Source organism: Rhipicephalus microplus, chromosome 10, assembly GCF_043290135.1.
Source record: "Rhipicephalus microplus isolate Deutch F79 chromosome 10, USDA_Rmic, whole genome shotgun sequence".
Lineage (NCBI taxonomy): Eukaryota > Metazoa > Arthropoda > Arachnida > Ixodida > Ixodidae > Rhipicephalus > Rhipicephalus microplus.
In genome coordinates this window covers 43,315,675-43,341,199 of record NC_134709.1, presented here as the reverse complement: position 1 = coordinate 43,341,199, position 25,525 = coordinate 43,315,675, and the positions used below count along the sequence as shown (strand labels likewise).

Genomic DNA, 25,525 nt, shown 5'->3' with positions numbered 1-25,525 from the left:
CAAGCACCCAAAAGTTTCTCTTCCGAAAATGGTCGGCAGTTTAGGTCATCTGTGAAGCGCTTAAGAGATTTTCTTTCATCTGCGTATAAAGGGCACTCACACAGGATGTTATTAAATAGTTTCTGGCGTGTTACACAAGTTGCAGTTAGGATTTTGCTCTTGTCCAACCATGCATAAGTATCGTCACGTGTATGACGCACCCACGCTACGTATACCTTCAACAAACCAAACGAAGCGCAAACATTCCTAATGTGCTTCTTACTCGCATCGATCCGCTTGCAATTCTTTAATGGCAACAAGCTAAACGGCAAGTCGTTCTCCTTCCGAGAGATGGCGTACGCTGCTCCCGAGAGCGAATATCCGGTTTTTCCGACAGACTGATAGTGTTGACGAATCACGACGCACCAATCAGGCGCCAAATTCGCTGCAGTCATCATACAAACGCACTACCCCGTTTCAAAGTCTCTGCCTACATCTACAGGCCGAAAACGCATCGGAAAACTACCGCGTCCGATATGACTGCGTTGGGCGCGACGTACACTCACTCCGGTTTACGACTGTACGCTCGACGAGCTCAATAACGTAGCCGTCGTATAGAACGCCCGTCAACGCAGCCCTCCGGATGGTTACTCGCCATTTCCTCATCTCCATAAAATTCTCTAAAAACAAGCCTCTTACAATAATGGTCACGCAGTGTGTAATATCTACATCGCCCCTCCCCACTTAATCCCCGAAACGCCCATATCTCCCGTTTACAAGCGTCACTGCGTTTGGTATACGTTGCACCGCGTGTCTGCGACGGTTGGCGCGTACTGCCGCACAATGCTTGGGAAGCGAAAACTGTTTCCCTGCACTCCCGTTAAGAAAGGTCGATGTCCTGCACCTTCTATATATAGGGAGTAACGCACTCATTAGGGCGAAAACCTTAGATGTCTCGTCAAACACGAACACAAAACTATAATCACGAGATGACGCCACAATACGACGTCACAGTTCGTACGTTTTGTGACGTTACTGTGACGTCACGACATCATCGACAACGATTGCAGTGCCAGATTCCTCTCCAGGTATTATTGTATGAAACTCTTATGTCCGACTATGAACGTAGCCTACTACACCGAGTCGATCTGGTGGGCTGGGATCGCTGTTGCATCGAAAACGTTATTCGTTCAGAAAGAAGGGGACGCTATTCGCCGTGAGAATGAGAAACAAGATCACGAAGGAGACGCACCGGCTCTGTTGCAGCGTTTTCACACCGCCACATTTAAACATATATGCTTAAATGTTGGCACTCAAATGACGCGTCCTTCTCTATATATACGTCCGTGGATCCCTCATTCCTGCAAGGAGAAAGGCTTAAGACGCCGGCCCTTAATGGTAACGACGTAATTATAATCCGATACGTTATTTACAGGGACGCCGCGAGAATAGTACATCGTGAAACATTGACCACCGTAAAACAACGCACCGGCGGGCTTCGATGGTCCGTCTGTCACGTCCGCTTTAGAATACGCATTGATCTATCACTTCGATCCACTCGTTTTCCAAAGGTAGTCCAATAGGAAACTAATACGAAAGAAAAAAATCTACGCGATATTTATTCTCTTTCGCTTTTCATCACAGGCGTAAGAGGTGAAAGAGGGAACGGCGAAAAAGAAAAAGAAAAAAAGAAACACTACGAGCATCGGCAGTTGCAAAATGCGTGCACGAAAGCCTATACCGCACCGCGGAGGACGTCTGTCGGCATTGATGGAGAAGGGAGGGTAGCGAAAACAATTTTTCCGAGCATCGATCTATACAGCGTTGGCCGCGGACGTCACTCGACGTATGCGGGCAAATTCTGAAACCGCTTTTCGCAGCCGGCGCCGAGAGGCTCTTTTCGCGTGCGCGTATACACCAGAGGCAGCCTCGAATGAAGCCGCGCACTTGCCGGCATATATAGCCTCGTCTATATATGAAAAAAAAGAAAAAAATAACAACAATAGGACATCGTGGTATGGGCTTCGAAGCATCGTGTATATAAACGAATCGAGACCGATACGTCTTGATCCAAAAGAAACGTTCCGCGCGGAGCGGCGACAGAGAATTGCCGGCCGGGATGATATTGGCAGAAAAAAACAAAAGCGCTACGCGTATGGGCAATTGAGTGACGAAAAACAGGAAGACGTTAGGAATTTCTCTTTCTCTCTCTCTCTGTCTCTCTGTCTGTCTCGCTTTCCACGCTACTTTTTCTCTGCTTACAATCCATCCTTCTAATAATTCTCACCACCTATCTCCTAACTGCCTCCCGCCACTTCTTCTCCCCCCCCCCCTTCCCGCCCGAAGAGTTCTACGCACATGCTCCATTTTCGATATACACCATACACGTAGGAACCAAACAATTGCAGCATTCCCGTCTCGTTCCTACACGAACGTCGAACGATTAGACCCGTCCTGTCCGGTCTGCCGTTCGCATATACGCGGTAATCAAGAAGCCAAACGCAAGAAGCTACATTGTCAGTGTATAAGACGCCGCCACCCGCGATGCGTCGCCCGAGGGCTCCCGACAATATTGTCCTAACACGCCACTCGGTGGCGCTCCTTGCCCTTTCCCGACTCGAGGGTTCTGAGCTAAACGTCCGTCCAGTGCAAACGCAGAGCTTTTCTGCCTTTCTCACCCCCCCTTTCCTTCTCCTTCCCCAAGCCGTGATGGCGGTCCCGAATTTTTTCCCCGTCTATTTCCGTTCCGTGTTTCGGCCCAATTCGCGCACTGTTTGTTCCCGAACTATCGGTTAGACAACATGGGTTCCTTCCCGTCATCCCTTTCTTTTGTTTTCTACTTATTTCGTGTTGTTTACCTGTTGCATTACGTTCCAACTCCGTCCCCCCTTTTTTGCCCCCGTTACCAGCTGCAGCCAAAATAAAGGTACCAGAACCACGCACAGACATATTGTGTCTTGTCTGTATTCATCGTTTCCTGTTTCCATAACACTATACCGTCAGCCAGCCGACCCGATCGGCACTCGAGGCGATACAGACTCGCTCGAACGGGAACGTGATCGGAAAAAAATAAGAAGGAACGATCGAATGTCACGTCTCGTTCAGTGTTTTTGTGCCATTAATGGGAACCAAGGACACGTCTTCACCGAATGATACGATTGGACTATATACTTATGCACTACATCGAGTAGCACTACCTTCCATGTATACACCGCAGTGTCAGCCGCACCGATCTTGTACGTAATGCGACACCGAGCTTGCAACGTACAGTCGTGAACATTATGAAAGAGAACAATCAAACTATCATCAAGTGGCCATAACATATCTAAAGACAGTTAGCAGCAGGGGTGGCGTCAGGAATGTTTGCGTTGCAGCTGAGGGTGATGTAGCACCCACAAGAGAGTATAGTTTGGGTAGAGTGCCGGGTGGACCACCGCCCCCTCCCTCCCCCCATTTGGCGCGACATTTGATGGCACAAGTTTGTTTCAAACAATAAATATTCGAGCAGAACGGCACCTCTTCCAAATCAATTCAATACATCCACATTATTATCGCTGATTGATTGATTGATTGATTGATTGATATGAGGTTTAACGTCCCAAAACCACCATATGATTATGAGAGACGCCGTAGTGGCGCCATATCCTTATAGCGAGTGCTCGTTGCTTAAACACGACTTCTGTGAGACCAGGCAGGCCGTCTTCGTAAACAGGCACGACGTTTAAGAATCCTTCATGGTGGTCAAGTACGGCGATCAATTGCCGACCCGAAGGTCGCGGGATCGAATGCTGGGCCATGGCGGCCGCGTTTTTATTGGAGGTGAAAATGCTTGATGTGTGTGTAGTTTAATTTAGGTGCGCGTTAAAGAACTCCAGGGGGTCGACATTTCTGGAGCCCACCACCATGATGTCTCTCATAATCATATTGACGTTTTGGGACGCTAGAACGTTATTATTATTATTATTATTATTATTATTATTATTATTATTATTATTATTATTATTATTATTATTATTATTATTATTATTATTATTATTATTAGACCGTTTAAGACACGGACGCACGCTTGCTATTTTGGCGCTGTCAAGTTACACCTATATTCAAACGCACCCGCGAGCAGCCACGTATTAGAATCGGTGAAACAGGCTAAATATAGAGCAGGGTACGTATTTAGGTACACCTCAAATTTACTTCTGCCCTCCCCCTTCCCCCTCTTGCACAGTACAAGATAGGCAAATGTATATCTCAACTGCGAGCGTATCACTTGTCATCTGTGGGTAGCTAGCTAGACTCAGCCGCTGGCGTTTACGTTTCTGAAGCCCTCCCCTCAGGAAGTGACACTAGAGAGAAGAAATCAGAGAACCTGCCATGCCAAAAGCGTGCGGCTGCTCCGGGCGATTCACCCCTGTACAGCGGACATAAATATAGTATTAAGCAGCCGGACTTTCCTCTCCGTGATAGGAGCCCTCATTTGACCTCGCGTGGAAGTCGTTCATAATGCTCAATTACACCGAAAGCGCACTCGCGCACGACTCCAATGACCCGCTGCGCGAACGACCTCGCCAGGAACGTTGGTCACCTACTGCACTCAGAGTAACTGTACATGGTGCATACGTAGGGACCATATACAGTTACTCTATACCGGTATTCATAGCGAGGAGGGAAAGACATTCTCACAGCAGACTTTGGCGATACGGTGCTCACGAAAAAAACGGGACGTAGAGTCATGTCTCGTTATTGTGGACGCCGTTGATACGGACACACTACAGTATGGACGGAATTTTCGACCAACGGCCTTCCTCAATGCAGCTCTGCCCGCCAAACCCGTAGTCCGCAGTGCGGAATACGAACGGCTACTCTAGGGACGAAGCACCCGTCAACGTGGTTTGCTAGTGTGGTTACGATTATCGACTACTGACCCGAGGGCCGCAGGTTCGAATCCCGACCCCGGCGACCGCGTTTCGATGAAGAGTAGTGCTCGAGATCCGCGTACTTAGATTTAATGGCACGTCAAATAACATCAGACGGTCGAAATTTCCGGATCGCACCACTACATGTGGCGTTCCCCAAACACACCGCCGTGGTTTTCGAATGTAAAGCCCGAACAATGATTATACCGTTTTTTCTGAATGCCTTTGTAACTGCACCGTTTCCTAGCATATGGAGGAGGAGAAAATTGTGACCTAATTTGAGGTCGCTCATGAGTCAGGCTGAAGCAGCCATCACGCGTGTTTAGCCACGTGTTCGAGTAGCAGTCGCTCACTATAACGTACGTGTGTGCGTTTAACTTCAGTCCGTTTTCTTCAAACAGTGATCTGAAGCCTGCGATAGCGAGTGAGTGTAATAGAACAGACGATATCAATGCCTTCCTGTCTCTTCTTTCTACACGTTGTTTCTAAGGCGAAAGACATGAATGCCTCATTCAAACGCAAAACATTTACCGGCGTATACCGTGGCGTCGTCTCCTGCGTGACTGATACAAAATGTCATAGCACGATGACGTCACAGTATGACGCTATCTTGACGTCACAGAACGCCAAAATTTGCTACGTCATTGTGACTTTGATATGACGTCTCCGGGTGACGTAATCACATGGCGTTGTAGATTGGTGAGATGTTGGTCGATCACTAAAGCAGCGCTGAACAAGGTATAAGGTGCACAAAGCTTTAGGAGGGTGGCGGGGCAAAACGAATACATCGATTGAGGAAAAAAAAGAAAAAAAAAACTTTCGCCTTCCCATGAGGCAGCGTCGAGGCAAGCCCTTGACGTTCCCTCATGAGAGGCTTAGGCCCGGCCACCTAAGCCTGCTGCTTCCTTATAATAAAGTGTATTCCTCCTCCTCCTCCTCCCGTCATTTTGGGACCCTGTGATTTTTCTGTTGCCTGGCGCAGTTTCGATCAGCTGGATGGTTGTCACGGGTACCAATTAAGTTTCCCCGAATGAGATGTGGGCTCTCGGAGCATGAATTTGCGGTGACCCCGTTCCGCTCAGCAGGTGAGCTAAAAGGTGTAGCAGCGCACAGCTCTCGCATAGCGGAGAGGATAGCTTTGCGAATAGTTTCCGTCTCTTTGGCGTATAGCAGCACACGATTCGCTTATACCAGGAGTTTTGGTATTTTTTGTATCTGATGCCTGCAAATGAAAAATTGAATTGAATTGAATCTGCCGCGCTGATCCAGTAGTTCAATGCTTTCCTACTGGCCCGAAGGTTGCGGGGCCGAATTCCGGTTGCATTTTGATAAGGGAGGGGGGGGGCGGCAAACTGTTAGAGGCCCGTGTGTTTCGATTTAGCAGCACGTTAAGGCAAGCTATTTAGTTGAAATTTCCTCCTCCAAAGCGTCTCTCATACTCATATGGCGGTTTTGAGACGCAAAAATTTAGTGATACTGAACTGATACCCCTTTGCACAGCGAAAGTTATACCGCACGGTTGCGATGAAAGCCGGTATTAAATATCAGTTAAAGAAAACAGCCAACAACGCAGCCGTGAGTTTAAGGGCTAATTCAGCCGGCAACACCGGGAGGTCGTGGGACTAATCGAGTCACCGTAGATCAGGTCTTTGCACCACCGCGGTAGTCTAGTGGCTAAGGTACTCGGCTGCTGACCCGCAGGTCGCGGGCTCAAATCCCGGCTGCGGCGGCTGCATTTCCGATGGAGGCGGAAATGTTGTAGGCCCGTGTGCTCAGATTCGGGTGCACGTTAAAGAACCCCAGGTGGTCGAAATCTCCGGAGCCCTCCACTATACGGCGCCTCTCATAATCATATGATGGCTTTGGGACGTTAAACCTCACATGTAAATCGATCAATTAGATCAGATTTTTCGCGACAAAGATATTTGGTTATAACGAAACTTCGCAGTAAAACGGAAGATGTACGGCCCAACAGAAAACGTGGCGCATGCGGTAGTTATAACGGTTTCGGCTCATTGCAGCCTTCACGGGAAAAAGAGGTCGCCACGCGTATGAGCTGTAGCTCGCGATGGAAGACCGTGTATGAGAATCATTTAAGAATGAAACGCGCTCCGAGAGCCATACGCGCATACACAGGCGCGAGAGGGCACGGCACGAGCAGTCGTATAAGCGACCAAGAACTCGCTCGCGAACGCATACGTGTTGCAGCCTTTGAAATAACAATAATAACAAAGGCCGCCCGGCGGCCGTCCGACGACCGGACGCTTCAAATTGACCGTAATTACCCGTTGGCCACGGAGGGAGGAACCGCCGCCCGTCCTCGTCAGTTTGGGTCTATATGCACGCTTGAGCTGCCAGAGTGACGGCAAAAGCAACAACCGCGCACGGCACGCCAAGTGTAGACCAGACCGTACACGTACGCACAGCACACGCACCTGTGATGTTTATTTTTGTGTGTGTGTGTGTCTCTACGCAGTACACCGGTGTATCCCTTTTCCTTCTTTCTATAGTTTCACGCATTGCAAGATAGATATATACCGGACCGGTTCGTTTCGCTTTGTACGTTTGCAACTGTTGCCCCCGAACGCGCCGCGCTCAATGCGCGAATTATAAAACTCGCTCCTACAAGGCAGGGTGGGCATTTTCGATAGCACGTGAGCTACGCCAGAAAGGGTACGCGATGTGTACGTATACGAGTCGCCTGGTCTCCGCCTTCACGTAATCGAGAGCGTTCTCGTTGCGCAACGCAAAGGTTCGCGCGCCACTAGAAAACGTAAACCCTTTCGCGAAGGACCGCACAACACGGCCGCTGAACCGAGTAAAATGATGATGGGTGACTGGCCGTCCCGGCCATCACGACGAGGGAACGCTCGAAGTTGTGCACGCTCCACGATGCGAGCACCTTCGGTTGTGCAAAGAGGTGTTTCCAGCATCGAAGTGTAGCGTGTGCGCTGAGCGTCCGGTTTTCTCCACGCGTTTTTTGCACGCGTGTCCTCTCTGGTTGTCACGTATTTGCGAGCTGCGCTTATCGTTAAAACGCTTCATCAGACGGTGTCCTTGACAAACGAGGCGTGCGGTACGAAAGCTCGAGGGAACTCGTGCACAGTGAACAATAATACCACGGGTCCGAGGAATAATTGAGCCCAGGCGCTGAGCGTTCCCACTACAGGGCCATTGTAGCCGAGTACTCTACTAAAGATAAACTCTACTTAAGTATTCTACCACAGAGTCACTGTGGTCAAGCGTTGTATACAGAGCCAGTGTCAGTCAAGTATTCTGCTTCAGAGTCACATTACTCAAGTATTCCACCACGGAACCACTGTATGATCAAGTGCCGCATTAGTCGCATGTCGCTATCACAAAGCCACAACAGACAAGCAGAATAGTAGTCAAGCATTCTACGAAACCACCACTGCAGTACAGCATTCTATAATAGAGCCGTACCACTCAAGTATTATAACACAGCGCCACAGTAGTCGAGTATTCTACAACAGAGTCACAGTAGTCACATATTCTACCAAAGAGTCACTGTTGTCAAGTATTCTACAACAGAGCCACAGTAGTCAGGTATTCTACGACAGAACCACTGATGTCAGTTATTTTACAACAGAACTACAGTAGGTAAAGTATGTTACCAAACAGTCACTGTAGTCAAGTATTCTACAACAAAGCCAACGTAGTCAACTATTGCACCACGCGCCACAGTAGTCAAGTATTCCACGCCAGAGCCGCTGTAGTCAAGTATTCTACCACTGATCAGCTAAAATATCGCAGTGCCAGCATAAATCTACCACATATTGGAACTCCGAAAATTCCAGGCAATTCTTAAACTCTTAGTGTAGAACCCTTCCCACGACGCGGTGTATATCTACGTAGGTCTCCTCCAGTTCGGGTAACTCGCGGCCATTGCGCGATAACACAACGGATGGGCTGCTGCTGCTGTTGCTGCGTCTCAACCCTTTCATTGGCGCAGACAAATCGGTTCTATCGGTAATTTGTAACCGCATAGCGCACGAGGGCGCTTCGGAGATAACCCGTAACACGCGGCAGTGCTGCGAGATACGCCCGTTGCTTCATTATCAATTCCGTGGAGCGGCTTCTCAACCGTGCCATGTCCGGCCCGGTATCGAATAAAAAGAAGACAATCACGCTCGTATTGGAAAGATGGAAAGGGGGAAGAACGGGGAAAGGAAATGAGAGGTGTGTATGCGTCCCACGTGCATTATACTCCCATGTATAACGTATACAGAGGCGCGGTCGTTTTATTCGGGCGGCGGCCGCCACCGTTGGAGGAACAATTAAAACGCCCCGAACGATAAATGTGAAGGCCCTTCTTCTACTTGTCGTTCTTCTTCTTCTTGTACCAAGATTATACCACGTCCACGTACAAGCGAGCGAGGCAAAACGAAGGAACGCCCGACGTGTATTGCACGTGTGGGTTGCGTCAGAGAGCCACCGCAAGCGAGCGGGCGATATGCACAAACACAAAGAAAGCTTGTATACCAGCACGGGCATTTGGGGCGACGTAGAAGGGCCTCACGTAATGCGAGCTACATGGAAGACGTATAGGGCGACGCGAAGGCACCCGATTGCGGGTACGCCGGTTCCAATTTACGCGAGGCGTTGAGCTATAGGTGTTGCCTCGCTTCCTAACGACGCTATAGGTCTGTAATACACGGTGTTCTGAGGCTAAGCGGGATGTCGCAGGTTGGATTACCGGCCGAGGCGACGGACTCACTTGGCCTACAAGGGCGGAATGGATGCGATCTGTGGTTTTCACGTCCCAAAACCGCCATGTGATCATGAGAGACGCCGTAGTGGAGGGCTCCGAAACTTTGAACATCTGGTGTTCTTTAACGTGCAACGAAATCACACAGAACAAAGTCGTTTACAATTTTACCTCCATGGAAATGCGACCGCCACGACCGAGATCAAACCCGCGATCTTTTGGGTGGGCAGCGGGGCACCGTTGCCACTGTTCCACCGAGGCGAGCAAGGGACGAAGGGAGAATAGCCCGTGCACTTACATGTCGGTGCGCGAAAAGAAATGCCACCGTGGTTGGAAAAAAAAAAAAACTCCGTGCTCTGAATTTATGAGTGAGTAGATGTCACATCCACACTAGAGTATACAACAGTCACGACACTACTGGCCAACGACACAGCACGCAGAGGCGGCACCCAAAAACACAACAAATAGATCGCATACACCACCAGCACGGGCATTGAGTGCAACGGATAACCACGGTGTACGTACTGCGGGCTACATTCCACGGAGAGGAGATGAACAAAAAAAAATCTTAATCCTCATTGATAAGCGTCACGATTTTAGCCAAGTTTGAGATGCCATGCCAGGACAGGTTTCAAAGAACGAACGGGTGAACCAGTTTTGAACATGCTATATAACACAACTCACGATCATTCAACCCGAGTCACTCATGTGTGGGTTAGCGGTGGTCAACAAAGCCTTGTGGCCATCACGCCTCCTCATCATGTTGCCGTGATCTACAGGTATCGCCACACTTGTCGTGAAGAGTACACGTTTACCTGTGTGCGTATATTGCCAGATTAAACCTGCGTTCGATCGTCCTGTTCCAAAAAAGGAAGAGGGGGATTCGATCCCATTAGTGACGTGTCGAAGTTCCTGTCTCAGGGAAATTAGTAACTAACACACAACCGCACTTAATTGTGATCAACATTCGCAGTTTACGCCCAAGAAACGCAAGACAACTCGCTCCCCATAAACTCAATAGCTTCATCACAATATCTGCTGGGGTTTTACGTTCCTAAACCGCGGTATGATTACAGGAGACACGCAGTACAGAAGAGCGCTCCGGAAATTTCGACCACCTCGATTTCTTAAGCGCGCCCACACATACGAAACTACACGGGACTCGGCCATTAGCAGCGCCATGGAACATGTGAACACAGCGGCCGGTTTGGAATCAGCGACTTTCGGGTGAGCAACGAGCACCGTTTCACTGTGGCTCAGCGGCGCACAGTCAGCTGCTCTGAGCAAAAGGAGGCGCAATTTGGAGCAGCTCCAGTGTTTCCTAATTTGTCACTCGCTGCGTTACGGTAGACCACACTTGAACACGATCAATAAGTTTATAAATGCACGCCGATAATCGCCACGGCTGTCTCTGCGACCACTTAGCAGCCGCGTATTGCGATCATCAAGACTATAATATACTGTGTAACAGACCTCGCAGCACAGACTTCTTGGCACTATACTCAACATTGTTGGTGTATTAAATGGAACGGGAACAACAATAACAACAGCAATTATTATTATTATTATTATTATTATTATTATTATTATTATTATTATTATTATTATTATTATTATTATTATTATTATTATTATTATTATTATTATTATTATTATTAGGAGGAGGAGGAGGAGGAGGTGGAGGAGAAACAAAGGCAAAAGGTTATCAAAATTCAGTATTAGCAAGGTAACACTCATTTCATGGCCGTCCCCTCATGGTTGGTTGGCAAGGTTAAAAGGGCCAATCAATCAGTCAATCAATCGATCAATCATAGAAACGTCTAACAAGGGCGTGTAATCAACTCTTGGCCAATCAACCTGAGTGGATACAACAACAACAATGTGAACCAGACGCGCTTACGGTTTGCTATCCCATGCTGTAGTAAGGGGATTATAAGGGATTGAAAAATAGATAAAAAGAATAAGAGAACATAGATACACGTGAGCTTAAACTGGATTGCTGTGTTCGACAGTAGTGGACGCAGGATTTTGTTCTGCTTCAAAACCCCAAGACTCCCGCCCCAGTCTTCTGACAGAAGAGGGATACCAACGACACTCTCGAATTGAATCTTGAATGGAACGCGCCCAGGGGCACGCCGCGCGGCATAAAATATAGCGGCGGAAGCGCCACGCACCAGTTTTACAAGCCGACCGCTGCGAGAGGTGCGATAATGAACTTTTTTCTTTCTATTGCATATGGTGACCCTCGGAGACGTATTACGCGCAAGTATACGCAACGCAGGGCCGCTCTCCGTGAGGACACAGAAGAGCGACCACTCTTGTGACGGGACGAGGCCCGGCCGGAGAACCTGTTTCTTTCCCGCGCAAAATGCGACGCCACAGCTAGGGGCGTGCCCGATTCAGCGCGTAGTGGCATGCCGCAACTTGTTGGCCCACGAGAAAAGAAAATGATTATCACAAAGACAAAAATAAAAAAGGAGCGAAAAATGGAGGAGCGGGAAGAACGGTCCGGAGAAATTAAAGAGAACGTTCACGTTCCTGACTGTTAAGGATTTTCTTTCTTTTTTTTTTCGTTAGAGGGCGCTTCCACACACTGCGGTGTACGCCCCTACACACATTGTGTGCCACCCAACAACCGGTAAACAGGAGAAGAACAACAACGACAACGACAAGCGCAGAAGAACGCGAGAGAAGCAAGAACCACACTACCCACCGAACAGCGGACCGAATGAATGAAAGAGTGGGGAAATTCGTCCCCGTAACCACGGACAACCAAAACACGGCAAGCCCTACAGAGGGCGTTTGCTGCAACTCTTTAACGCGATTGGACTATAGGCAGAAACCTGGAGAACAAACACCAACGGCGTTCGAGGCAATGCGAAGCCAAGCAACCCGCTAAGCGAGACAACAACGAAAATGTATATGATAAAGAAGTTTTGCTACGGGATATGCGGCGAGGCCGTCGCTTCATTAATTTAAGAACCAGGGAGGGCTGATTGGAATGAGTAAAGAGGATCGTTGCGCCAATTTATTCCCGTAGCGGTCGGCTGCGGCGCGCCCCGCCGGGGTATACCTGTAAGGCGTCGCGAGCGCCAGAAAGGTGGCCTCCCATTTCCACATTTTCTGTTCTTTCTTTCTTGGCGATCGGCCTACCTTACTTTTTTTTTTCACGCAGGCATGCGAAGTATCGGCTACACGCTGTCTTGGCCAGAAGTTGGCGGATTACCGCCACACCACAGCTTACGCGCGGAAGGCTCTTCCAGGGAACGCGTCTTTGGTGTGTACAGGTGCGTACACGACGTTGAGTGCGTACACTATGCACCGAATTCTGCGAGCGCCGGGATGCATTACGCGAAGAAGATGAAGAAGACAGCAGAGGTAAGGAACTACAGACGACGCCCCGTGAAGCAGCTGTCAGGTCACGTGACCAGACCAGCGCGCGTACAACAACGAGTGTACGCATGCTTGGTCATACCCTCTAATACCATCCGCAATCTCTCTCTTCTTCTTCTTCTTCACAAGAGGAGAGAGGAATGAGGTGGAGACAGAACGTGCAGCGCGGCTCGGGCGTTAGCCATGGGGACGACAGGCTTTTTTTTTTTCGCTTATTACGCAACGAGCGAGAACCAAGCGCGTGGTACTGACAATTATCTACGGCAGACCCGGATAACAAGAAGAAAGCGTAAAAAAAAACAAAAAAAGAGAGGTCGGACTTTATTGGACGAGCACCGGATATGCAGTGGCGTAGTTTATAACGCTGTACTTCAGGACATAAAAGTAGGTCCGATGCACTGACATAATAGGGAAACGAAGGACGCTGCAACGACCTCCCTCCTATGATGTGATTACACAAGCTTGAAAGCCAATGAATAAGTTCGTAAAAACAATGGGGACCGTCGCATGGGTGATCTGCAATGATATTTGCAAACACTATTATTAACTAGAATCCCTGACGAATCGAACACCTGCTTCGTAACGCTAGAAACATTTCAGAGAATCATTAAGGACGCCCTGACTTGTGCAATCCTTTTTTATTCCCTCTTGTACATCCTAAAGACTCTGGAATTCGCAGCTCAACTACAACTGCCATATCGATTCGAGAGGAATTGAGGTTTTGGCTATAGTTTCGTTTTTCATGATCTGCATGTAGGAACAGCGGCACCTGAAAAGCACTGCCAGAAGGAACCAAAATACGCAAAGGAAGAAAGGAGAGAAGAAATAAACAATGAAAGAAGGCACGAGAAAAAGGCATTAAATCAACTTACATTTACTCCCCAGTTAACCAAGAACGCAGTCTTAATCTGTATGTAGTACATACACTAACGGGTGCCAAGAAAAGGCTACACTAAGATTGTGACGTCAGGGTGTCTAGTGCACTTTCATCGCCAGTAGTCGTTCGTTTACTCTTCCCGCCTTTTTTTTTTCACATTTTACGAAATTTGAAACCTTAACGTGACTGCTTTCTGAAGGCCTAAAACACCCTTCAGCGCACGCGACCGAGTCCGATATCCGTGCTTCAAGAACCGTGTGTGGTGAAGCAAGCGTGGGCTGCCTTGTCCCTTCTTTCGAACGTTCGCCACTGATGACGGTGCGAACACCATCACACCGCAAAGTCGAACTTTTTATATCTGATATGGTCACTTTCATACCTCGCTTTGCTAACTTGTGGCGCTGGAAAACTTAGTGCAGGCGATAGTCTATAGCGTTTTCTGAGAAACGACGCGTTGAAGTTTAAATCATGGATAGCTCTAGTATTTGTCTAACATTTTACTACTATAAATAATTGATTGATTGATTGATTTGTGGGGTTTAACGTCCCAAAACCACCATTTGATTACGAGAGACGCCGTAGTGGAGGGCTCCGGAAATTTTGACCACCTGGGGTTCTTTAACGTGCACCCAAATCTGAGCACACGGGCCTACAACATTTTCGCCTCCATCGGAAATGCAGCCGCCGCAGCCGGGAATCGAACCCGCGACCTGCGGGTCAGCAGCCGAGTACCTTAGCCACTAGACCACCGCGGCGGGGCTATAGTTAATTACTACTCCGATTTCTGTGAACTCCCAGTGGTAAGAAATGCAGGTGCCCGTGCTACGCTATCCTCTCTCTCTCTCTTTCTCTCGATGAATAATGGGGACTAGCCTTCTACGCATTTAAGCGACAAGAACGGATAAGTTCCATTGGTCAATTTGTCAGGATCAATTGCACATCATCGATCTCTCCACCTCTTTTTAAAAAGAACCAAAAAACCCAAAGGATAAGCAAGGAGTTGCAATCAAAGAAGAATCAAAGAACGCGCCAAACCTCTTCGCGACGTCTGGGAGATAGCGAGTGGAATTGGATCTCTTAATTCGTTGTCTCGGTGACGCAGAAGAGATAGCCAAACACCAAAACAAAAGGCAACAAACGGCGTGGCGAAGGGATCTAACATAGACGCAAGGCCGCGAAACTATGAGAGGGGGGTGCATCGTCGCTCCGCCCCCTCATTATAAAAACCAACCTCCGCCCTGGCATTCCAACGCTCCTCCGACTTCGATTTAAACCAACACCTGCCGCGCCGGCTTTCGCGCGTCGCAGGCGCCCCTGAAGACGAAAATGAGCGGGATGAATGGAAAGAAACGGCCTACGGTGTGCCAGGGTTAGCGTTTGGAAGACGAAGATTGTGACGACGACGTCTCGAGGTTATGACACGCGTGACAAAAAAACAAAAACAATAAGGTGTCAGCAGCGGAGACAGAAGCGTGGGTCGTCAAGGCCACTCGTTCTCAACGACGACACCAGATGGCGGCACGAGCTCGAGCGCCACTTTTAGCGAAGCGGCCGCAAGCCGGATAAGCGCGCCTGCGGGACAACGGCAAACGGGGTCGGCACCAGCAGACTGGCTGTGACATAATCGCGCGGTGCAGTGAACACAATTGCTAAGAGCCTTCAGCGACGTTCCTGGTTCAATTATTTTTTTTTTTTCGTCACTGTATCGACCCTTCCCACGAGCTTCTCGGACGCGTTTGGTTCTTATCCTTATGGTTCGTCGCAGGCATTAGCAATAAAAGCAGCGCAAAAAGGCAGTAACACGGGACTACACAGAACTACACATGACGGGCATTGACCCGTGTTGTTCTTCGTGTGGTGTTGCCGTATTTTGTCGCTTCTTTTACCATGTAGATCGACCGGCTAAACCAGTCTTGCACGCTAACGCAGAATTGTGTATTGACGCCTCAACAGATGGAACACCGTCAAGTGGAGCACAGTTGAGCTAGGCGGTTGACATTCATTTTGAAGGCCCAATAACTGCGCTAGAAACACGGGGAAAAAGACAAGGGAAGACAGCATGCGTCTTGTCTCCCTTTGTATGTTGTCCGTGTTTATTAGTGCAATTAATAGGGCTTCAAAACGAATATGTCGTACCGCGTGGCAGAAGAACAGAAAAGCAGTAGGCGTTAGCCCATGTGAAGTGAATGCATTGCTGGTCTAAAGTTTTTGGACCAGTAGGAAGGGCTCAGACACAGCTCATAATAATAATAATAATAATAATAATAATAATAATAATAATAATAATAATAATAATAATAATAATAATAATAATAATAATAATAATAATAATAATAATAATAATAATAATAATAATAATAATAATAATAATAATAATAATCACCATCGTCGTCGCCAGCAACAGCATAAACAAAGTGCGCATATGCGCAGGCACGCATATTGCCTCAGAGACGTGCAGTGGGTACATCGCTACATAGAAAAGAAAAAATGGTGAACTGTAGCGTAGTGGCTACTTCACCCCTTCGCAAAATGATCATGAGTTGCGGCATATCGATACCTCACAAGCGTACTTCCAGTAGGCCTCCCAAGATAGATTACAACCGGCTCTGTGTCAAGTTCGATTTTAAACTCACGCTGTCATTGCACTGCCTCATGTGCGCAGGCATGAGACTTTCTTGTTTGTTTGTTTTTCATTACTACTAAATCGAGAAAGTTTGACTATCAGATCATCTTCAACTTAATTTCCCGAAACCGCGCGCTCAAAATCTTCCCGAGGCGACTGATCGTGTACAGAAGAGCGCACGGCCACCAGGTGGCAGGTTGCAGTTATAATACTATAATCACTACACTCTAAAAAGTAAAGGAGGAAAAGGAGTATTGAGGTTGCTCCTTTAGAGGAGTAACTTACTTTCCACACCCACTGCACCATTTTGAGAGTAACTGCGAAGGGGCTACGACGCTCCCGCGGTTACTACTCAAAAGAGAAACAATTATTTTGAACTAAAGAGAAATGATATTTTCGGCAGCCTTTCGAAGTGCGAGCAGACGTTTATTGTTAAATGTACAATCGATGTGCAAGCATCACATTCAGAAATAACTTACGGAAAATTTTACGGATTTCGAACTGCGGACCACTCTGTCAGCATGCACGTACACTAACCATTATACCACACCACGCTACGGCGCCGTCTGAAAGGAAACAGGCTTGCGTAGGCATCGTTGGGTCGCTTGCACACGGCTCGAACATTCGTTCCATTACTAAAAAAAAAAGGGGGGGGGGGCGCTTTACTCCACAAAGAGGAAAGTGTTCTTCTTTGCCAGGCTGTGTGAAATCTTTTGCGCACATTTCGTCTTTTAGCGAAGCAAAGAGCACTTTTCTGGGGTAACTGCGCAGCTCCTCAGGAAAACTTTTTTAATAGTGTAGAGAGCGAAGCGTTTATACTTAGCTAATCACAGATCCTAAAAAAAAAAAAAATGCGCCAGTACCACACCCCGTTTCGGTCCTCAGCGCGTCACCCGAGAGCGGAGGAGTGGGGCCGAAACGCGTCCACTTAAGCACTCGCCCGTTATCTCGAAAGCTTCGCTTGGCAGCAGATTGTGGAGCTTGGTCCCGTGGTGCGCTCTCAGCACACGTGCAGGTTACGACGCACCGCGACAGCGCGTTAACGAAACGTTATCTTACCTTTGCGAAAACTCAAGGCTCCGCGGTGGTTAACCGGCAACACGTTGTTTGTCGATTGAAAAGTGCTTGGCACCTACAGAAGGGAGAGTTTAAGAAAACAGGAGATAATCGTTACAAGAGTACATCATGACTTCGAAAAACGTGATAAAACAATAACAATGGTTGGGGTTTCGCATATGAAACCCCGATATGATTATGACAGATGCTGCCGTGCACTGGAAATTTCGACCACCTGGAGTTCTTTAACGTGCACATAAGTACAAGGCTGTCGAGCCGCTCGTCTCCATTGAAAAGCGACCGCCGGGACGGGGATTCGATCCCGCGGCATTGGGGTCAGTAGTTGAACATCATAACCACCAGACAACTGGTGCCTGTGTGTGCGACTTGGAAGACCATTTTTATCGCAATTTCTCCCGTTTTCATCATGTGTCACAAGCGAACTTGCGAAAGCATGCGAATATAAGTAAAATTTCAGAACTCACTATTTACACATAAGAACTTCTGAAGACAATATCAATAGCTTGCCGCCATCTTCTCCATTGTCTTTTGCGCTGGCATGTCATTCCAGACAGCACGGAATTCCGCCATGTTGTCCAACTCGCCAACTCATCAGCTCTGATAATTTGCAGACGGCTACGACGTCAACTCTAATTCACACAGTTGCCACCGTTACAGAATTTTACAGTGGAATTAGACAGCGGTAGAACGCCACCTCTGGTTGTATTGCGCAGTGAGTACTGCTGGTGGGAGAAAGACGCGCGAGCACGTCTCCCCCCCCCCCCCACTTCCCCCACCAGCGGGCTAGTGTGAATTGATAGATATGTGGGGTTTAACGTCCCAAAACCACCATATGATTATGAGAGACGCCGTAATGGAGGACTCCAAAAATTTCGACCACCTGGGGTTCTTTAAAGTGCACCCGAGTATGAACACACCAGCCTACAGCATTTCCGCCTCCATCGGAAATGCAGCCGCCACAGCCGGGATTTCATCCCGATACCTGCGGGTCAGCAGCCGAGTACCTTAGCCACTAGACCAACCCGGCGGGGCAGACCAGTGTGAATCGGAGCACCTCAAGGTCCTGCGCGGCGCTGCTGAATAAACAGAGTGACGAAGTTGCGTGCATGTTGGCAAACGCGCGCATACCACCCCGCTCAGGCTACCTGCTAATTATTATGACGTCACGGACGAACGAAGACCTAACCGAAACGTGTGAGGCGAAGCTCGCCCTCGAGAAGCTGGAAGACCAACAACAACTCGTCGCCAGGGCAGTAGAAGCCAGCGGGTTCCTGGACAAAGGAGCCCTCCCACCTCAGGGTGACATCGGGCATTGCTCGGAACACTGTTTCAAAAATAAACGTTTTCTTCTCTCTCTCTTCTCTCTCTCTTCTCTCAGTTTGTGGTGCTGACAGCACAGTGCGTGTTCTCGAGCGAATTTGCTTAAGAACGAAGATCTGCACGAGAATTAAGCTGGTCTGTTATTCTCGTAACTCCAATGGTTAATGGTAGTATGTGGTTTCAAGCAAAAACTGCTTCAACGTTTGAGGTTCCACCTGACTTGTTGGTTGAAACGTTCCAAACTTTACACTGCCTCTGGCTATAACTCTATCAATCTGGCATAAACTGTATGCAGAGGCACTGAACTTATACTGACCAATTTAACACAGTCGCATGCTGCACCTAAATGGCACAAAATATTGTTTACTGAAGTAAATTTCAGGAAATGCAAAGTTATTTGTGTTCACCGAAGCACAAACAGCCCACCCATTTGCCTATTCAGCAGCGTTCCATTAAAATTCTGCACGCCTCAGGAGATATCGTGTGAAATAAATAGAAGCGTTCACACTGCAAACATTACCACTAAGGTCAGCTGTACTCTTGAATACGTTCGCCACAAAAATTCCTGGCTTCATCAGTTAAGTACAATGAGAAACCTGAATATGACAAATATTTGAATATTTTGATTTAGTGTGGGATACTGTGCACGTTCAGGATCATCTTCATTGCACCGAATAACCACGCCTTTTTTTTTCTTTTTCGATAACAATCTCTTTGTAAGCATAAGAGCCATGCATGAAATGCGCGCGTTCCAATAACTCTCTGGGTCTCCATTCGAACATAAAAAAACTATTGCTGCTCGAACTTATTGCGCAAAACGTTTTAGCGCGAGATTCTTCGTGTGTGAGGGAGAAACAAACGTTTATCTTGAAACAGTGTTGCGAGCGATTCCCCGGTATCACCCTAAGGTGAGAGGGTTCGCTACTCCTGCAACCCTCTGGCTTCGACTGCTCCCCTGGCCCTGGCGACGAGTTGTCGCTGGTCTTCCAGGCCCTAGAGGACAAACTTATTTTACCGCTGCACTATATGTCGTATCGGTTTGGTTCGTACACTTTCTGTGCATGGCTATAAGGCTTGTACAGACTCTGCAAGGCGAAACCATTTTCCGAAGCCTTTGCATCATCCGCAGATATTTAGTGGAATTATCTTCGTCATGGATCAAGTGGTGATATTCATTGTTCTCACAAGGCAGTCGCCACCACTGCAGTGCTCTGTTGATCTCCTCTGTAGCGTCGTTTGCCTTGGGGTATATGAATAAGGAAAAAAAAAATAAATCGGCTTTCAGCGCATTTCAGCAAGTAAATAAACCGTCTTTTTTTTCTTTTACAACTTACCTGTGGCTTGAATACCAAGCAAGAAGTAAAAGAGCTGTGCCCTTTATTTTCGTGCTTTGCATATTCGAATCATATTGTTGTTTGTATAATAACAAGAAATGCTACACGATTATGTGATCTCCAGCTACAGTTTGGCGATGACATGAACTAACATGGCCGCTTTGGCTACCTTTAGCATGAATTCTAGCTCCTTTTCACACCTATATATTCAATGGCAACCCTATTCACGAGCAGTTTCCTGAAGTCTGTCGAGATGACGTGCACGCCAGCGCACGCGACCGCACCCTTATGATTGATTGATTGATTGATTTGTGGGGTTTAACGTCCCAAAACCACAATATGATTATGAGAGACGCCGTAGTGGAGGGCTCCGGAAATTTTGACCACCTGGGGTTCTTTAACGTGCACCCAAACCTAAGCACACGGGCGTACGACATTTCCGCCTCCATCCGAAGTGCAGCCGCCGCAGCCGGGATTCGATCCCGCGACTTGCGGGTCAGCAGCCGAGTACCTTATCCACTAGACCACCGCGGCGGCGCATTGCACCCTTACGAGCAAAGCTCGCAGCTATGGTGACCTACTCGGAGCTCCTGACGGTCGGAGCGTTCTCTCTCTGCTAGAGTGGTCATCGACTACATTCCTCCCACGTGGTACACGACGTTGTCGCATGCACCCTTCGTGCGACGCATATAACGGCGGACTCGTTTCGTCTCAGTTTCGGCCTCTTTCGTCTTCGGTGCTTGCGTGCTTTTAAACGTGCGTAGACGCACGTGATTCGCGGGACGACGTCGTCAATTTGGACTTTAAACGGTAAAATGACGGCAACTGCAAAAAACCAAGGAAGAGTGCCCATATAATTGATATTACAATGAAAAAAAAAAACGCGTGGATCCAAGCTAAATCCAGAGTCGGGAAGCAGGAGACGTCCCCATCATCGTCGACGACGAAAAAACCCAGACATCCACCAACGAGCACCTACAGTAATTATCCTCGCAAGATCTCTCCTATAACGCAAACCGTGGGCTTCTGGAAGGCGGGGCGCGGCGCAGCAGCGTCAAACGAGACAACGGACCGTGAGGAGGATACAAATAAAGGATAGACGGGACTATGAGGATAGCCAAGACCACGAACCGAAAGAAAGGAAGAGAGATAAAGAAAGATAAATGGAAGGAAAGAAACCAACACCCTAGAGCTGACCAGCCGAGTTGAAGTATAAGCATCCAAGACGAATGAAGGGGGATGTAGGAAAAAAAGTGATGAAACAGGATATCATCTTCCGAGTCGCTGTCACTGAACTATTACTTTTTGTCTCTCGCTCTTCCTCTGTACGACAGGATGGGGCTGAGAAGGAGGGTTCCATCCAGATCCTTGTTTGTCTTGGAAGACCTCTTTTTTTTTCGCGTTTCTCTTTTTCCTCGCCGACGATGTCCTTGGTTATATTTCCACATTTCTTTGCTGTCTCACGGGGTGGCGCGTTTTCGGACGCGTATGAGCAGCGACTTACATAGACACACAAGCACACACAACCGTGCTGTCGGTCGTCCGCTATCCTTTGCCAACCCAGTCCGTCGTGTGTGTGTGTCCGAGCCGGACCGTAATACCCGAGGGGTTTATTTCGACTCAGTCGCGCAGAATTCTGATTGGATTAGCCGGAGCGCGCTGAAGAACGGGGCCAATCATAGCGCGCGCGCGCGGATGCGACCGGCAATATAACCCCTGCTCGGACAACGCTTCCCCAGTGTTCATTTCTTTCCGCTTCCTTTTTTTCTTTTGGTCTCCTACACACGTTCCGGCCGCTCTCTTCTCAACATCACTCTCACGCTCTTCTTAACAGCGACACTACCTTCCTTTCCAACCTCTCCTCGCCCATTTATCTCTCTCTCAGTCTATCTATTGCCCGACGGCTTTTCCCGGCGTCGTCTCCACGTAGGAGCGCGTTTCATCTAGATTTGAAGCCCGACGTGCGGCGCTGTAATCGCGAGAAGTTCCCCCGCAAATAACTGTACCATAAGCAGGGACGTTTATGCCGCATCGTCCATGGTGGAGCTTAAACCCTTTCCCGCCGTAGAAATAAGTCATGGTGTTTCGCGTATACCAGCGCAGTAAAGAATATGAAGGTTTGAGGGTAAGAAAGACGCTTATCAAGGCCTTAGATGACTCATCAAATGAAATTTAGCCGTCGCGCGTCGCGCGTCGGCGGCATGGGCCTCGAGCGATGCGGAAAATCGTCATCACGAGATGGAGCCACCATACGACGTCAAAATGTGGTCACATATGTGCCAGGATTGGTGACGCCATTGTAACATACCGTGACGTCACGTGGCGTGATGTCACACGATAACGTCGTCACATCGCATCGAAAGCTTGGTCAAAGGTGGTCTGATATCGGAGCCCGTGCAAGACCTTGTGTGAAGCTCCTCCGATCTCGGAGACAGTGCGAGACCTTGCGTGAAGCTTCTCTAATCTCGGAGTCAATGCAACACCTTGCGTGAGGCTTCTCTAGTCTCGGGGTCAATGCAAAAACTTACGCGAGGTGTCTACAATCTCGGAGTCAATGCAAAACCTTACGAGAGGTTTCTCCGATCTCGGAGTCAATGCAAAACCTTACGTGAGGCTCTTCCAATCTTGGAGTCAATGCAAAACCTTACGTAAGGTTCCTCCGATCTCGTAGTCAATGCAGAACCTCATGTGAGGTTCCTCCGATCTTGGAGTCATTGGAAAGCCGCATTAGGCGCAGAAAGCTTTCGAAGGGTGGCGGGACAGCGTCAGTACATGGGCTAAAAAGAAAAAGAAGGTGGGTTCCTCCGTCGAGTCGTCTTGAGTGAATACACATGCGACCCCGTGATCTTTCCCTTTCATAAGGGAGCGCGGCTCAGCACTGTTAGGGTTAGTAAATAAGGGTTCGAAAGAGGTTAGAGGAGAGGCCAACCTTCTCGAAAAATGAGTATACCAACAACACCAAGCGTCAGACAGAGGTATACTACCTCCCCGTTAGAAAGGCCGGTGGATGATTGGCGACACCGGGAATCGAACCCGGTACCTCCCGCGATGGAAACGCGCTATATTTAGCTCCACTCCACCTGTCTAAGCCTTCGATAGAGTGGACGCCTGTATCTAACAGCCGCGGCAGATATATTGCATGACGATACATGTGTGTGCAGCACATGTATGTACTTTACATACAAGTATGCGTTGTACTACATACATACATCTATTGTATGTCACGGTTCACGGGTCGATGGGGTATAGCAAACAGAAGGGAGGCGAAGACGGTTGGAATAAACTGGTGTTCTTATTGACCCCATGTGTCCTTCGTCACGTGTACATCTGGCGTACATGCCCGCATATATAGTTGCACGTACAGAAAAGCGGCTATCAGCTGCACCATCCTACCAAGCACTCGTACAGTGCATGACGACAATCCTGCCAGGACACAGTTGCGAGCTGCGCACTCCTACGCGAGCCCCCAAATGTCGCTGCATGGCGGAATACAACACCTCCGCGACACGATCGTGCATCACGTCTCTCTCGTCCTTGCTTTCGCCTTATCCACTCTCTCGCTCTCTCGCTCTATTTTTAGGGCGTTTTCGCTTGAGTTAAGGCTCCGTGGGCGCGTGTCATATATGTATACCATATTTACCTGCAGCGCTCCATAATTCATGGTCATTCTCAACTTGTGGCGGTGGCCACCCCCTGCTCATCATCCAAAGAAACAAGGCTACCCTGTATCATCAGCCATCTTCGCTTTGTTTTCTCCTGCTCTCGCTATCCGGGGTATGTTTACGTGTATTCTACGCTGTACGTTGCTTTGGTGCAGCGTCGATTACCCTAAATAGGTATTCGCTGAGGTCGCATTACTTGCGTCGTTTGTGGGTAGCCCTCCTCTCTACATGCCACGTCCAAATTCGCGCAAACCTAAACATGCAACAAAACAAAGCGTAGTATTCGGGACGCGCGTATGTTGTCAGCCGCAAAATAATATGAACCACTCCAGCGCACGCTGAGAAAGCCGTTAGCGCCGTCTTTCGGTCAAGCCGTCTGCTGTCGGAAGCACTGCTCTCGCGATTGCGTGGTCCGAGCCATGGCCTCCGAGATTGCGAGCGCGCCGTGGTGTTTTTGCCGCGCGCTCACAATCTCAGAGGCCATGTCCGAATTATAATCTCTACACGACTCGTCGCTAGACGGCGCGCGCTGTAATTTCGGGAAGCGCTCGCGTGGCCAGTATTATTTTGCGGCTGCCTGTACATGTATTCGATGCATGTACGCGTTATAAGTGGGCCATTTAGAGACGCATTGCACAGGAACAATGACTTGCTTAAAGCAAGATTGATAAACTTCACTGTGAGAGATCTAACGCCATAAGTTTCACTGTCATAATTTCATTATTAGCGGAGAAAATCGAAGTTGAAGTTTCATTTTTTTTTTTCAATTTCACGTCCAAACCTCGCCGCGTGATGTAACAAATAGCAAAATGTATATTTTCGTATTTTCGCGTCATTGCATCGATAAAATTTTACGAAACTCCTTATATGCTAAGTGTATAGCACCCAAAACTAACGATGCACTTCATTTTTATCGAGTAGCAGCAATGCAGCACCCATGTAGACGCCTTTAAGTTTTACTACGTCACGGTAATTGGTGCAACAATCTCACCGTCAACTTCTCCACCCTCATTTTCTTTTCACGCATTCTTTTTTTTTTTTCGTTTACCAAGCTTCATGTCGCAGTAACAGCGGTGTTTTCGGGATTGTGAAATCGCACTTCCATAATGCGCGAAAAATCATTTTGCTTCTTAGCGTCCCTTTAAAGAAGTACAAATAATCCACGAATAGTTGCGTTGTAGGTTATTGCTCAAAGACGACGACCTGCGAATGAAAGAGCAATGTGCGCGAGGTAACCGCGAGCAGCTGCTGAGCGCGAGTCACGGAAAGCGACGCATCGAATACCAAAATACATATACAGTTAAATCGCTAAAACGGCACTCGCTCGCTGGATTTCGTGCCGACCGGATGGTGGCGCGTCCTCGGACTTCTGCGACCGTGTCCATCTTTCCTACGTTCTCCTTACTTCCGTATGTGGCTGTCCCTGTGCCTCTCTCTCTTCCTGCTCATCTCTCTATCCCTATACCTTTAATTCCTCTCTATCCTTTTTAATCCCCCTTACCCCTCCCTATCCCCAGCGCAGAACTGTGGAGGTACCCTGCATTGAGAGAGGGGCAGCACCGGAACTGCGCTTATTTCTTCATTTTCCTCTTTCAAAAGTCACTTATCAATCGCTTACACT

At 48.3% G+C, this 25,525-nt stretch overlaps 1 protein-coding gene across 2 annotated transcripts in view; it reads right to left on the bottom strand.

The window, feature by feature from the left end:
- LOC119180887 (uncharacterized) overlaps positions 1-25,525 on the bottom strand; it is a 459,598-nt gene that overhangs the window by 324,896 nt on the left and 109,177 nt on the right. For both annotated transcript variants that reach the window (XM_075875563.1, XM_075875564.1), the window contains one exon: positions 17,571-17,643. The gene's annotated coding sequence lies outside the window, so the exon portion shown is untranslated. The remainder of the gene's footprint in view (positions 1-17,570; positions 17,644-25,525) is intronic.